Here is a 16,443-nt window from a genome sequence, read left to right on the forward strand (position 1 = left end):
ATTCTATGAACAGATCTGAGATATTTATACTACTCTAGAGAGATTTGCTTACACTGTGAGTAATTCTGTGAAACAGCTAGATCACTCTAGTAAATAAGAGTGATTGTGAATCACAGGTCTGAATCTTTCTATATGACTATAAAGAGTGATTGCAGACTGCAGATATCTTGATTCTATAATTCTATAGAGTTGATAAAAGAATGAAAAATTCCTCACAATTCTACAGTGTCAAAGAACAATGATTTATGAGAATGAGTGAAAGATTAACTCATGAATGTTTCTCTTTGATAGAGATAATCTTATAGAGAGTGATTTATCTATGAAATGAATCTGTGTGATGATCACACAAGAATCTCATAAAAATAATTGAGAGTCAACTGAAATTCTTCTATATGAAAGATGTGAGATGAATCTGTGTGATAGTCAGAGAAGAATCTGTAGATTACAAAGAATCTCATAGAATAAGAAACTAAGTGACAGACTCTTTTCTCTTTATAATAATAAGGGATTTTTTCTCACTGAGATTTTTTATAGATATAAAGAGTTTTTAGTGAGTATCACTGCAGTACTGAGCTGATTCTATGAAGTTACTCAGTGAAAGACTTCATGAATAAAGTCTTAGAGAGGAGAAAGTATGTAAGAAATCCTGCTTCTCACAGATTCTTTATCTCTATTTCTATCTCTTATATAACTAATAGAGCTAGTGACTCTTGACTACACACAACTATATAGACTGAAGTTCATGAATACTATTCATAACTCAGCTTGAATGCTATTATATATTTGATCTCTACATTTTATCTTTCTACTGTGAATACTTCTAGTAGTTAACAGTACATATCACGCCAAGCTGCAAACATTCGAATAATTGCCTGCGAGCACTTATTCTTACAGAAGCACTCTGATTTCTCTCAGAATTATGTATAAGAACTGACATCTCAGAATGTTTAATTAATGATAATAATGCTCTATAATTCTATGAATAATACTGAGTCTCTCACTCTGAACTCTTACACACCTGAATAATATAAGAGATTCATAATTCATATATAACTGATTATTCAAACTGTGAATAACTGTATAGAATAATCTTCTGAGAGTTCTATTAATCTGAGATATTAAACAGTATCAGATACTTTGTCTGAAACTGTAATCACTGTTCTTCTATTATCTTATGAAAGAACTGTAGAAAAGATCTACTGAAATCACTTAATATTTCTGATAGAATCTGATAAGATGTAGTAATTAACTTTACTGTCAATCTATCTGAGAGTAAGAGTTGTAGAAACATTCTGATCATTGTGAATCAATTGAGTAAAGATATAATATTAAAATCTTGTAATAAGATGAATACTGAATAAGTCACTGAAGCTTTTCTACAGAGCTCATTCTATCAGATGCATGAATTACTGAGATTCATAGTATCAGATCAGAGCTGTCAATTTATGAGTACTCTTTGAACTAGAATCTGTCAAGTTCTCAAGATTATATACTGTCTGTTAACTGTCTATCACTCTGAGATTGATGATGTATCAGAATGAATAATTCAGACTATAAAGAATTATCTTTATAAGTTCTATAATTACTTATAAGATAATTAATATGATCTTCTTCTACACACAGAGGTTACTATCAATAGTCAAGATGCTATTTCAATAGATATAAGCCTGTTCTTTCTTATATATAGATATTATATGAAAGTGTTGAATCTTCTAGAGATTATATAGTTCACACTGAATCTCTGCAGTCTGATTCAGATCACTGATAATATAGTAATAAAGCTCTAAGATATCTGCAATTGAGTAGAGATCTCTATAACAACTGTAAAATAAGATTAAGAGAACTAAATCAATGTTTATCAAGACTCTGCTGAATAATATAAGATGAGAGATCTGATATGATTGAATCTTAAGAATATATAAATCACATGTTCATCTCATACACTAGATTATCACTATATTAGATATAAAGTAATAGAAGTTCTAGATAGTCACAACTACTATCTTGACACATTATCAGAGATTTATAATGTATTTCATACAAGTTTACTCTGCTGCACTATCACTAATCTGTTTTCTTCTCAGCTGACTTCTGACTGACAGTCATCAGACATTATAGAAGAAGATAATGAGCTTAAGTGAGAGATTGAGAATATTCTTGATAAGAGATCTCACAGCTGCAGCTGATAATATCTTATGAAATGAGTTGATTATAATCAACTGATCTGAACTCTGAGTTCTGTGTTATCTGAAACAGCAGTTCTTGACTGATGAGAATTGCTTCTGAAAGAGAGGAACTAATATGATGAGCTGTGCCTGATCAATTATATAGACTATTTCATTACATTTCATAGATTCTTTCATTTCTGATCACTGATCCTCAGCTGCTATGAATGTGCTTAATATATACTCTGATTCTCAGTCATTTCTGATCACTGATTCTCAGCTGCTATGAACATGCATATATTCTTTCACTCTGAAGCTTCACTGTGTACATCATCATATACACGTACATATATTCATCTCAATCAATGATTCTTGCACTTTCTCTTTCTTTTCTTCTTTAATGTTTTTATCTTTGTTAAATAAGATCTATCAATATAATACTGATCTATTCAGTGTAGGTCTCTTACACTATATCTGATTAATTTTCACCTCTTTATATTCAGATATTTCTGAATTCAGTTATTTTCTTATAGCTGCTTGAGTTTCTGATAGAAAGTCTATTAAGTATTTAATTTCTATATCAGTTAAGAATAAGAATCTTATATTTAATTAATTTAAATCATACTTCTCTTTTAATCTGACTCTGAGACTATTGTATAATATACAATGTATTATAATATACTGAGAATTTTCATTTGTATTACAGAATGAGCATTCTGTTGAATCAAATCTATTATTAAATCTTTGTATATAAGATTTGAAATAATCATGATCTAGTTTCAGCTGATTATTATTATTATTATTCTTCAATTATAGATGTATACAGTCAGAGACTATAATATCTATCTGAGAACTTTTAGTTCTCAGAGTTATTCTAATATCTATAGAGTTAACTATTATACATTTATCAATTTCAGATATGTAAAATTAGAAAATTTCAACTCAGAATATAAAAACTATTTATAAATTACAGTATTTTAACCTCTTCTAATACTTTGAAATTATTTGAAAATATCATGACAAAAGAAACAAGAACAAAGTCTTAAAGATAGACACATTAAATAAGTAGATAGAAAAGAATAGAAAAGAAAAAAGTAAAGTAAAGAGAGATTATAATAAGATAAAATTATTAAAAGATAGTGTATAGTAGTTTTAACAGAGTATATCTGATCAATTTTCATCTCTTTATATTCAGATATTTCTGAATTCAGTTATTTTCTTATAGCTGCTTAAGTTTCTGATAGAAAGTCTATTAAGTATTTAATTTCTGTCTCAGTTGAGAATAAGAATCTGATATTTAATTGATTTAAATTATACTACTCTTTCAATCTAGCTCTGAGACTATTATATAATACACAGTGTATTATAATATACTCAGAATTTTCATTTACATTGCAGAATGAGCATTCTATTGAATCAAATCCATTATCAAATCTTTGTATATAAGATTTGAAATAATCATGTCCTAGTTTCAGCTGAATTATAGATGTGAATATTTTCTTTTTACATTTAATTAAACAAGGTTTTCACTTAAGTTTTGTTTCAAATCTTGAATAATATATACTCTTCTTTTATTTCTATCAGCTTTTATTTATTTATTTAAATAAGACTCTTTTATCTTTCTTTTTATAAAAGATCAGAACACTGTTATTTAAATAGATCTGCTTAATTTTGAATTCTTTTTTACAGCTGAATCAGTCAATTCATTGTTATAAATATTCATATAAGCAGAAACTTAGTGTAGATAAATTATCAGTTTTAATTAAACTGACCGCCGGGATCATGAATTTCATGTTTGATTCTATTTGATCTGGTCTCATACATTTCTTGACGTGAATCCCGCTGAGACTAGACTGACCGTGTGACCATGTCTGAGACCAGAATCAGATTTTTTGATAGTCTCATTATCAATTCGACTGATCTCATTACATGGTCTTAACATTAGATAGTAGTCTCATACTGTCTCAGTGAAACTTACTGTCTACTCTTATTACATTTTTCAAATGAGATCATGATTTTCACTTCTCAATTTAAATTATTTTTATTGCTTTAAATGACTTTAAATCTCATTTGAGTGTTACTAAAAAGCATTACTTTTTAAAAAATTAAAAATAGTCTAAAAAAAACCTTAAAATGTCTAAAAATAGTAACTTTATGCCAAGAATGAGATTAAATGAGATCAAATGAGATCACTTTCTCATTTTTTTCAAGTCATGGTTCCATTTTAAGATCTGATATATAGTCACTTTACATGTTTTTTTGATAGTCAGTCTCAGCGGGATTCACGCCAAGAAATGTATGAAATCAGATAGACTGACCGTGTGACCGTGTCTGAGACCAGGACCAGAATTTTTGATAGTCTCATTGTTAATTCGACAGATCTCATTACACAGTTCTAACATTAGATAGTAGTCTCATACTGTTCTAGTGAGACTTACTGTCTACTCTTGTCACATTTTTCAAATAAGATCATGATTTTCACTTCTCAATTTAAATTATTTTTATTGCTTTAAATGGCTTTAAATCTCATTTGAGTGTTACCAAAAAGTGTTACTTTTTAAAAAATTAAAAATAGTCTAAAAAAAAACCTTAAAATGTCTAAAAATAGTAACTTTATGCTAAGAATAAGACTAAATGAGATCAAATGAGACCACTTTCTCATTTTTTTCAAGTCATGGTCTTATTTTAAAATCTGATATATAGTCACTTTGCATGTTTTTTTGATAGTCAGTCCCAGCGGAATTCACGCCAAGAAATGTATGGGACCAGACCAAATGAAATCAAATGTGAAATTCATGGTCCCGGCGGCCAGTCTAGAATCAGATCAAATGAAATCAAATGTGAAATTCATGATTTCAGCAGCCAGTCTAGCTGAGACTGACTATTAAAAAAACATGTAAAGTGACTATATATCAGATCTTAAAATGAAACCATGACTTGAAAAAAATGAGAAACTGATTTCATTTGATTTCATTTAGTTCTATTCTTGACATAAAGTTACTATTTTTAGACATTTTAAGGTTTTTTTTAGACTATTTTTAATTTTTTAAAAAGTAATGCTTTTTAGTAACACTCAAATGAGATTTAAAGTCATTTAAAGCAATAAAAATAATTTAAATTGAGAAGTGGAAATCATGATCTCATTTGAAAAATGTGATAAGAGTAGACAGTAAGTCTTACTGAGACAGTATGAAACTACTATCTAATGTTAAAACCGTGTAATGGAATCAGTCAAATTGATAATGAAACTATCAAAAAATCTAGTTCTGATCTCTGACACGGTCACACAGTCAGTCTAGTTTTAATATTCTTCTCTTTTGAATTTTTAAAATAGAATTTAAAATCAGTTCAAGATTCATTTAATTATTATAAATCTGACTATTTCTAAGTCTTTTTAAAGCAGTTTAACTATTAGAGAATATTCATATCTCTTTCAAACTATTTTCTCTTTTATAAGATTTTATTTTAATAAGTTTAAAAGCTTTTACTATTATAAATAGTTCAGCATCAAAGACTTCAGATTCACAGTCTAAATTTCAGAAATCTGAGATAAAATTAATATTATCTTCAGTATAAGTAATATCTGTATCTAGACTGGCCGCCGGAACCATGAATTTCACATTTGATTTCATTTGGTCTGATCTTATACATTTCTTGGTGTGAATCCCGCTGGGACTAGTCATTAAAAAAACATGCAAAGTGACTATATATGAGATCTTAAAATGAAACCATGACTTGAAAAAAATGAGAAAGTGATCTCATTTGATCTCATTTAGTTTCATTCTTGACATAAAGTTACTATTTTTAGACATTTTAAGGTTTTTTTTAGACTATTTTTAATTTTTTAAAAAGTAATACTTTTTGATAACACTCAAATGAGATTTAAAGTCATTTAAAGCAATAAAAATAATTTAAATTGAGAAGTGAAAATCATAATCTTATTTGAAAAATGTGATAAGAGTAGACAGTAAGTCTCACTGAGACAGTATGAGACTACTATCTAATGTTAAAATCATGTAATGGGATCAGTTGAATTGATAATGAAACTATCAAAAAATCTGATTCTGGTCTCAGACACGGTTACACGGTCAGTCTATCTATATCTAATCTATTTAAACTCTCATTTTTTAAGTTATCTGAGTAAATCAGAATAGAGTCTTTTATATTAATTATAGAGATCTTCTTCAAATACTGTTTATATTTTCTCTCTTAAGATAGTTCACTTATTTATAAGTCTATGAGAGATTTCAGCTTTTCTCTTCAGAGAGATATCTTCTCATAAGCAATTTTTTCAATATTTAATGAAGAAAATTGATTTTTAATTAGTAAATATAGTCTGTATATTCAAGAGAGTATTTTCTTTAAAGAATTATTTTCATTTCAATCAAGAAATCTATTTTACATCAGTTCATTTTCTGAGTTAATTAATGAAAATGAAGAAGAGACTCTTTCTCTGATTATATAATATAAGCTCATCTTTATGACTCTCAAAGTATAGTTTATACAGATATTTTCAAATTGAATATTAGAAGAGACAATTGAAGCTTTAATTTTCATTACTTTAATAGAAAATGATTTAAATGCTTTCAGAATTCTTCTTAAAGCTCTGTTTTACAGACTTTGAAAGACTTTAGTGAAATTTTCTTGATTATTTTATTAAACTTAAACTTCATAATCAGCTACTGAGATAATACAGACTATATATAACTGTCTTATAGCCTGAAAGAATAGATCTCTCTCTGTATTTAATAGTCTGATTATGCTATTCAATAGTGTTTTTATCTTCATAGTTCTTTATTGAATATAATATTTAAAATTCAACTTAGAGTTTAATCATACTTCTAATTATTTGACATTCAAACTGTGTTTAATCTCTTTATTTAAAAGAGTTAGACATAGTTTTTTCTCATTGAATCTAGAAAAGAAATGAATTAACTCAGTTTTATTCATATTAAATTGAATTTAATTAATATCTGCTCTAACAAAGATTTTCTTTACTACTTTTTTAATCACTTCTAAATTCTCTTCAATTATTTTTGAACTGTAGACTCAATCAATATCATTCATATAACTTAAAAATCTCATTATTTTCATATCTCTATTCTTGAATAGATATGCAGTGTATATTATAAATAAAATGAGTTAGATTGAAGATTGTAAGAGGCCTACGCCGAATAGATCAGTATGATATTGATAGGTCTTATATAACAAAGAGAAAAACATTAGAGAAGGAAAGAAACGAGAAAGTGCAAGAATCAGCAATCAAAGTGAATATTTATACATGTATGTGGTGGCTGAGAATCGGTGATCAAGAATGGCCGAGAATTGAAGCATACACATTCATAGCAGCTGAGAATCAGTGATTGAGAATGGCTGAGAATCAGAGTATACATATTTGAGAATGAAGTGATTGAAATTTGTGAAGTGTAACAGAATAGTCTATATAATTGATCAGGTGCAGTCAGTCACATTAGTTTCTCTCTTTCAGAAGCAGTTCTCATCAGTCAAGAGCTGCTGTTTCAGATAACATAGAACTCAGAGTTCAGATCAGTTAATTATAGTTAACTTATTTCATAAGATATTATCAGCTACAGCTGTGAGATCTCTTATTAAGAATATTCTCAATCTCTTACTCAAGCTCATTATCTTCTTCTATAATGCCTGGCAGCTGTCAGTTGAAAGTCAGTTGAGAAGAGAACAGATCAGTGACAGTATAGCAGAGTAAGCTTGTATAAAAAACATTATGAATCTCTGATAATATGTTAAAACAGTAGTTATAACTATCTAGAACTTCTATCACTTTATACCTGATATAATAGTAATCTAGTATATAAGATGAACATGTGATTTATATATTCTTGAGATTCAATTATATAAGATCTTCTATCTTATACTGCTCTGTGAGATTTCATCAGATATTAATTTAATCTTCTTAATCTTGTTTCACAGTTATCATAAAGATCTCTGCTCAGTCATAGATGTCTCAGAGCTTCATTACTATATTATCAGTGATTTAAATTGAACTGTAGAGATTCAGTGTAAACTGTGTAATCTCTAGAAGATTCAACACTTTCATATGATATTTATATATAAGAAAGAATGAGCTTACATCTGTTAAAACAGCATCTCAATCATTGATAGCACTCTCTATATGTAAAAGAAGATTATATCAATCATCTTATAAGTAATTACAGAACTTATAAAGATAATTCTTTATAGTCTGAATTATTCATTCTGATGCATTATCAGTCTCAGAGTGATAGATAGTTAACAGACAGTATATAATCTTAAAAACTTGACAGATTCTTGTTCAGAGAATGCTTATAAATTAGTAGTCTTAATTTAATACTATCAATCTCAGTAACTTATATATCTGATAGAATGAACTTTATAAGAAGACTTCAGTGACTTATTCAGTATTCATCTTATTATAAGATTTCAATATTATATCTTTACTTAATCAGTTAATAATGATCAGAATATTTCTACAATCTTTACTCTTAAATAGATTAATAGTGAAGTTAATTACTACATCTTACTAGATTCTATCAGAGATATTAAGTGATTTCAGTAGATCTTTTCTACAGTTCTTTTATAAGATAATAGAAGAACAGTAGTTGCAGTTTCAGATAAAGTATCTGATACTGTTTAATATCTCAGATTAATAGAACTCTCAGAAGATTATTCTATACAGTTATTCATAGTCTAAATAATCAGTTATACACAAATCATGCATCTCTTATATTATTCAAGTGTGTAAGAATTCAGAGTGAGGAACTCAGTGTCATTCACAGAATCATAGAGTGTTATTATCATTAATTAAATATTCTGAGATGTCAGTTCTTATACATAGTTCTGAGAGAAATCAGAGTGCTTCTTATCATACTGCTTCAGTGAGTGCTTGAAGAAGTTCATCAGTTTAAGCTGCTATATATCATAACTCATCTAATGTAGATTTAGAAGAAGTTGAGATATCAGTAATAGACTAATAGTTCTAACTGAAGAAGCATATATAGTTCTAATCAGAGAAGTATATATAGTATTATAAGCTGTTTTATCTTGATTAACTAGTATCTTCAGATTCAAGAGCTGATGCTCTTAATTTATTCAGTGAGTATCTGTTACATTAAATAGCATATCTTACTCTTGTCATGAGAGAGCATCTGTCATCAAGTTCTGACTATCAGAATAGTAGTGTATTATAAAATGAAAGCAGCTTAAGAACTCAGATCATCACATCTATTATTCAGTGAGTTTATAGATAATCATGAAGTATTTGAGATTCTTATAATCTATAATTATCTCAAATTCAGAGATACTTCAGAGTTCAGAGTTTCATTCTTCTAAATAGTATATAATTATGAAAAGTTTCTTATCATAGATCTCATAATTGCATTCAGTAAGACTCAGTTTCTTAGATATAAAGATATATGATTATAGAACATTTTTATTATCATATTATAATATCACTTCTTCTATCACATAGTCAGAGAAATCAGTCTCAACAACTATCTTATAATCAGAATCAAATGTTATCAGCAGAGAGATATTAATAAACATCTTCTTTATCTGTGTAAATACAGCTTCAGTGTTCACTGATTATTGAAATACTAAGTCTTTCTTAATAAGTTCTGTAAATGATCTCACAATATCTGAGAAGTTTTATATAAATTATCAATAGAAGTTAGCAAATCTGATGAAGCTTCATACATCTTTCACAGTGTACAGAATCTCTCATTTAAGAATAGCAGAGATCTTCTCAGAATTCATTCAAATTCTCTTATCAGCTTCTATAATGAAATCTAAGTATTTAGTACTCTTGACTTCAAAATTAAACTTATCAATATTAATTAATAGTCTCACTTCTCATAGTTATTGTAATACTCTTTGTATATACTCTTGATATTTCTTTCTGAATTCATCAGTGAAGATGAGAATGTTATCTAGATAAGTAGATATAAATTTATTAAGAAAGTCTCAGAGTGTTCAGTTGATATACTTCTGAAATGTACTGAGAGTATTAGTCAGTTCAAAGAGTGTAACTACTCATTCAAAGAGATTATATTATGTTCAGAATACTGTAAGTCACTCATCTTCTTCAGTGATGTGAATCTTATGAAACATGACAATAATATCTAACTTTGAAAATTATTGAGCTTGTTCAATACAAGCTAGAGTTTCATTAATAAGAGATAAAGAGTAACAGTCTTTCTTTGTTAATCTATTCAATTCTCAATAATTTACATAGAACTGAAGTTCTTCACCTGATTTCTTTGCAAAGAGAATAGAGACTGAAGTGAAAGAGTTGCTAATATATATGAATTCTTTATTTAACAGATTATTGAGTGTCTTTCAAAGAAGAAGAAGTTTATCTCAGAATATGTTATAAAGAGAGTCTTATAACAGTTCAGAGTTCTTATCATTCTTTTTCTCTAACTTAATACTGTGATTCACTTCAGAATCTTATAAGAGAGATATATTCATAATATTATCTTATCAGAAGACATCTAGATATTCATGATATTATTAAAAGAGTTTTATACAAGAATCTGTTATTGTAACACAGAATAACTTTTTCAGAGTCTTTTTAATATCAGTCAGACTGATGAAATAGATTGATACATAGTTCTGCTATTGATGAACTTATCAGTGACTCTGTTAGTGATTTTGATAATGACTTCTTTTTCAGAGTATTTTATAAGTGTTGACAGAGATCTGTGTAAGATTCATAGTCTTGTGAATATCATCTTCATGAATTCTATCATTATTAGAGAATATCAAGCTTCTATTTCAAGCATTTAGTAAGATATCTTATTCAGATAGTCAGACAAGTTCTAATATAAGATTATAATCAAGATTATTAACTTCATATGTATAGACATCTTTATATTAATGTTCTCTTATATCTATGTTTAGTTTCATTATATAACAGATACAAACATCTTTCAGATCATCAAATTCTGCAAGAAGTCAAGATTTTGATAAAGAAATACACTGAAGATTATGACATCTTACAACTGAAGATTTTATCATTGCATAGTAACATAGACTACTGTCTATTATAGCTTTTATATTATACATGTTATCAATCATAGTAGATACAAGAATCACATTCATTGTCATTTTCTCTTCAAATTGTTATTATTCAATCTCTTCAAGCTTCTGTTTACAAATTTGAATAGAAGCTAATCTTTTCCCTGTTTCATAAGAGTATTCTTATAGTTATCTTCTGAATCTTTCTCTAATGTAACATGATTGATGTGAACAGATGCTGATTCATTCTTTAAATAAGAAGACACTGATATTTCTCTCAAGTGTGAAGATACATAGATTGATTGATAGTTAAAAGCAATATGTTCTGATTAGTTACAGTTGATGTACACTTTATATTAACATTGATCAGTGACTTCTTCAGAAGTGATCTCAGAGATTCAGAAGCCTGTTCAGACAGCAGAGATTCTTGCTTATGCATAGATATTCAAGTCTACTCAGTTCATAGCATCTGTATCATTGTTGTTAACTTGTTATTCTTCAGCACAGATATATAAGTGACTGAGATGTAACATCTTCTATCACTGTTCTGTATACTCTTGAGCTTGATAAGACAGTTATTCAATGTTCAGAGTTGTGTGCAGAAGTCTTTATAAGTTGAGTCTTCATTTACACTTATAAGAGTCTGTAAGAGTTCAAAAGTTAATGTCTTCTTAAGCATGCTAATCATCATTCAATTCTCTCAAGATTGATCATCTGCTTCTAAGATCTTGATATCAAAGTCAGAGATGAATGTTGTAAGAGAAATATTTCTCTGTTAAGCACTCTATAATTAATCTAATGCCTTCTGTTGCATGACAGTGTCTCAGAACAGAATATCAAGATGTTTTATAATATTATCAAGTGTTTACAATACTGATTCACATGCTTTTATTCATGAATGAAACTTCTGTTTCACATGATTCTTCAATCATTCATTGATATATCAATCTTAATTAATTAATAAACTGATGACATCTTTATCTACACTCAGTTTTATAAGCATTTTCATTCTTTATAATGAGTAGAGAGTGAGATCAGAAGCATTGAAATATATAGAGATATCTCAGCATTCTTTGAGCACTTTTGTAGATGCTGAAGTTGCATGAGTTAATTGTTGAATTTCTTCATATTGAAGCTGTTAAGTGACATGCATGTCAGCTATGTGTTATTATTATAGTTTTAACATTGCTTAAAGTCACTGTGATATTATATCTATACTCACACTCAAGAGTTCTTCTATATTATTATTAGTAGACTGGCCGGCGGGATCATGAATTTCACATTTGATCTCATTTAATCTGGTCTCATACATTTCTTGACGTGAGTCCCACCTAGACTGGCCGCCGGGACCATGAATTTCACGTTTGGTCCCATTTGGTCTGGTCCCATACATTTCTTGGCGTGAATCCCGCTGGGACTGGCTATCAAAAAAACAGGTAAAGTGACTATATATCAGATCTTAGAATGGAACCATGACTTGAAAAAAATGAGAAAGTGGTCCCATTTGGTCCCATTTAGTCCCATTCTTGGCATAAAGTTACTATTTTTAGACATTTTAAGGTTTTTTTTAGACTATTTTTAATTTTTTAAAAAGTAACGCTTTTTGGTAACGCTCAAATGAGATTTAAAGTCATTTAAAGCAATAAAAATAATTTAAATTGAGAAGTGGAAATCATGGTCCTATTTGGAAAATGTGACAAGAGTAGACAGTAAGTCCCACTGGAACAGTATGGGACTACTATCTAATGTTAAAACCGTGTAATGGGATCAGTCGAATTGGTAATGGGACTATCAAAAAATCTGGTCCTGGTCCCAGACACGGTCACACGGTCAGTCTAGTCCCACCAGAACCAAGCCTCAAAAAAATCTGAAAATGAATCATTTCTGAGAGAAATGGTGTGAAAAATGACCAGATTTAATTCAAGAACAGTGAAATAAGAGTAATTTCTCAGAATAAACTGTAAAAGATAATCATTCTTTCAAAATCAGAATGAGACTGAGACTGAAGATTAAAATCAGTCTCATTCAATTCATTCAGTGATTACTTATATAATCAGAATTTGATAACAATTATTGATAATACTCATGAAACAACTAAATACATTCTTGTACAAGTTTATTCTTCACTTTCTCATGAAAACTATACTTCTCTGATATACTGTGATCAGAGATATTAAACTGTCTGATAATTTCATGTTTTACAATCATGAGTTTCTTGATTATTTCTTCTTATAATTATTCTCAGTGATAGTGATAAATATCTTGACTTGAGTTGAACTTTCACTTCATTTTCACCTCTGCTAATGAAATTGTTAAAATATCACATATCATCAGTACAACAGTTAGATATGTACTCTTAACAATTTTTCATAACTCTAGAATTGATTTAGTATGTAAATTTGTCAGATCATCTTGAAGATAGCAGTCAAATTCAGTTTTATAAGTATGTAGTTTTGTCTGATTTTCAGTTACAATCAATATATGTAAGTTCTGTTTCAAAGTTAGTATTATAGTTCTATGAAATATGAAGTGTTATCAAAGATTGTTACTTATTAAGAAATTGTATTTCACTGTCTTCATATTTCATACATCTGCTCATTCAAATCTCTGATAGTTGACATTGTAGTAGTCTCAGATTAATTTAATATACAAGTCTCATTTCTTCTCTGTTCAATCTTGAGAAGTGTAGATATTAACTCAATGAGAGAGATCTAGTAGAGCTACTATAGCATAGTACTCTGTAAAAGATTGTTCAGTTTTACTGTAGTAATATACTAGTTTATCTCTTACAGTAATAATAGTCTGTGCTATAGCATCATTTCAGACTGAATTTCTTTTTGAGTGATTCAACTACTTCTCAAGATGAGTAAATAAACTGTTATACACTCATCAGACTGACTGCAGTATTGATGTATAAGTGATTGAGACTGTCTTTATTATCTTATAAAACTGAAATAGTAAATCAATCACATATTTCAACTGAGTTCACTTCATATTAGAAAGTTTCAATATCTGAATCTTTTCTCAATCAGAGTATTACACTCAATGATTAATTATCTGATACAATTGAGGAGTCTGAACAGTTATCTTATATATTAAACTTTATTATATTTTAACATTCTGTATCATATTCAGTGATGTGACTGATTTATTTATTTATTAAATATCATGAAATCATTGTTATTATTTAGAAGAGATACAAATTATATTAGCAATATTTTGAATCTGTGATATTTAAATTATTAGTCAATCTATTTAAAATTAACAGTAGTATTATCAAAAAGTATTATTAAAAAGTAATATTAAAAAGTGTTATTAAAAAACATTATCTTTTGTAAAGTAAATGTAAAAGTTACTTAAGTAATCACTTTCATCTCATTCTTATCTCAAGAATCAGTCATCTCATTATTCTTTGTCTCAATATTAAGATTCTTTATCAGTGTTTGTATCACAAGTTGAATCATATGAGTAATTAGACTGGCCGCTGAGATCATAAATTTCACGTTTAGTTTCATTTGGTCTGATCTCATACATTTCTTGGCGTGAATCCCGCTGGGACTAATCATTAAATAAACATGCAAAGTGACTATATATCAGATCTCAAAATGAAACCATGACTTGAAAAAAATGAGAAAGTGGTCTCATTTGGTCCCATTTAGTCTCATTCTTGGCATAAAGTTACTATTTTTAGACATTTTAAGGTTTTTTTTAGACTATTTTTAATTTTTTAAAAAGTAACACTTTTTGGTAACACTCAAATGAGATTTAAAGCCATTTAAAGCAATAAAAATAATTTAAATTGAGAAGTGAAAATCATGGTCTCATTTGAAAAATGTGATAAGAGTAGACAGTAAGTCTCACTGAAACAGTATGAGACTACTATCTAATGTTAGAACTGTGTAATGAGATCTGTCGAATTGACAATGAGACTATCAAAAATTCTGGTCCTGGTCTCAGACACGGTCACACGGTCAGTCTCAGAGCAATGCAGAGAATATAATCTTATTTATCATTTCAGAAATACAAATTCAATTTTTACTCTAAGCTCTTTATCATAGTATAGTTATTCACAGCATTATCAGTTGTAATTATAAGAAGACTGAGACTAATATTTCAATAATCATTTTTAATCACAGTCATTAATATCTCTATCATATAATTCTCAGTATGACTACTGATCAATAATTCAAATTCAATTAATGTCTCTTGATAAGTTCAGTTCTCATCAATATAATAACATATAACTCTTATAAATGCAAGATTGTTTATACTAGTTCATGCATTCACTGTGAGAGACACTCTTTGATGATTCTTCAACTCTGATTCTAGATATTATATATTAACTTTGTAGTATATTTCAAGATTGAACTGAAGACAGAATTGATGTGAAATATAAAGATTTGAATTAAGTATTTAAAGAAGTGTTTGAAATTCAGAGTTTTAAATTAATTGAAGAGAAAGATTCAGAGATATATATATACAAAGTAATTATTCACAGAAGTTATCAGATGAGAGTTATGAAATCCGAGTACTGATATATAATTATTTTCATATAATTTTCTTCAAATTAGAAAGTTAGTATTATCAAAAATCATTATCTGATAGAGTAACTTATCAGCTCAGTAGTAATTTTCTGATTATTTTTTTTTATTGTCTACATTCTGATAACTTCAGATATCAGAAAATTTCTTCAGAGTTATAATCAGTTCATAATAAATGTTTCTGAATAAAGTTACAGTGATTGTAGCAGAGAGATAGCTCTTCAGTAATCTGCAATACAATCTGTTAATAATTATTTCATAGTTTATCTTGATATTTATGTTGAGTTTTTCATAAATTTCATGACCTGAAATCAGATGTGAAGAATGAAGTGATCATTCATCATGATTGAAAGAGAGTATTCTGTGTTAAATTATAAACAATGTAGACTTTGTAATTTACAGTGATTTCTTAAAGAGTTTATGAATCTTTAATAGAAGTAAAAGAAGTGAAAGAAGTGAATTCAGAAGATATAATAATAATTTAAGAAAGATAATAATTTATTTTCAATAACTGATCACTGATGTGTATAAGAAGAATTAATATAAGAGAAAATAATCTTGTTTCTTAGCTTAGTTATAATTTTAGTACTAACTCAGATTGAATATCATTGATATATAAAAGTAAATAAACAATCTTGATTATTCTCTGTTATATTTCTTGAAATATATTAATATTGTGAAAGACAGTGTTATCAAATTATATT

The sequence above is a fragment of the Blastomyces dermatitidis genome (genome assembly GCF_000003525.1).
Source record: "Blastomyces dermatitidis ER-3 genomic scaffold supercont1.9, whole genome shotgun sequence".
NCBI lineage: Eukaryota > Fungi > Ascomycota > Eurotiomycetes > Onygenales > Ajellomycetaceae > Blastomyces > Blastomyces dermatitidis.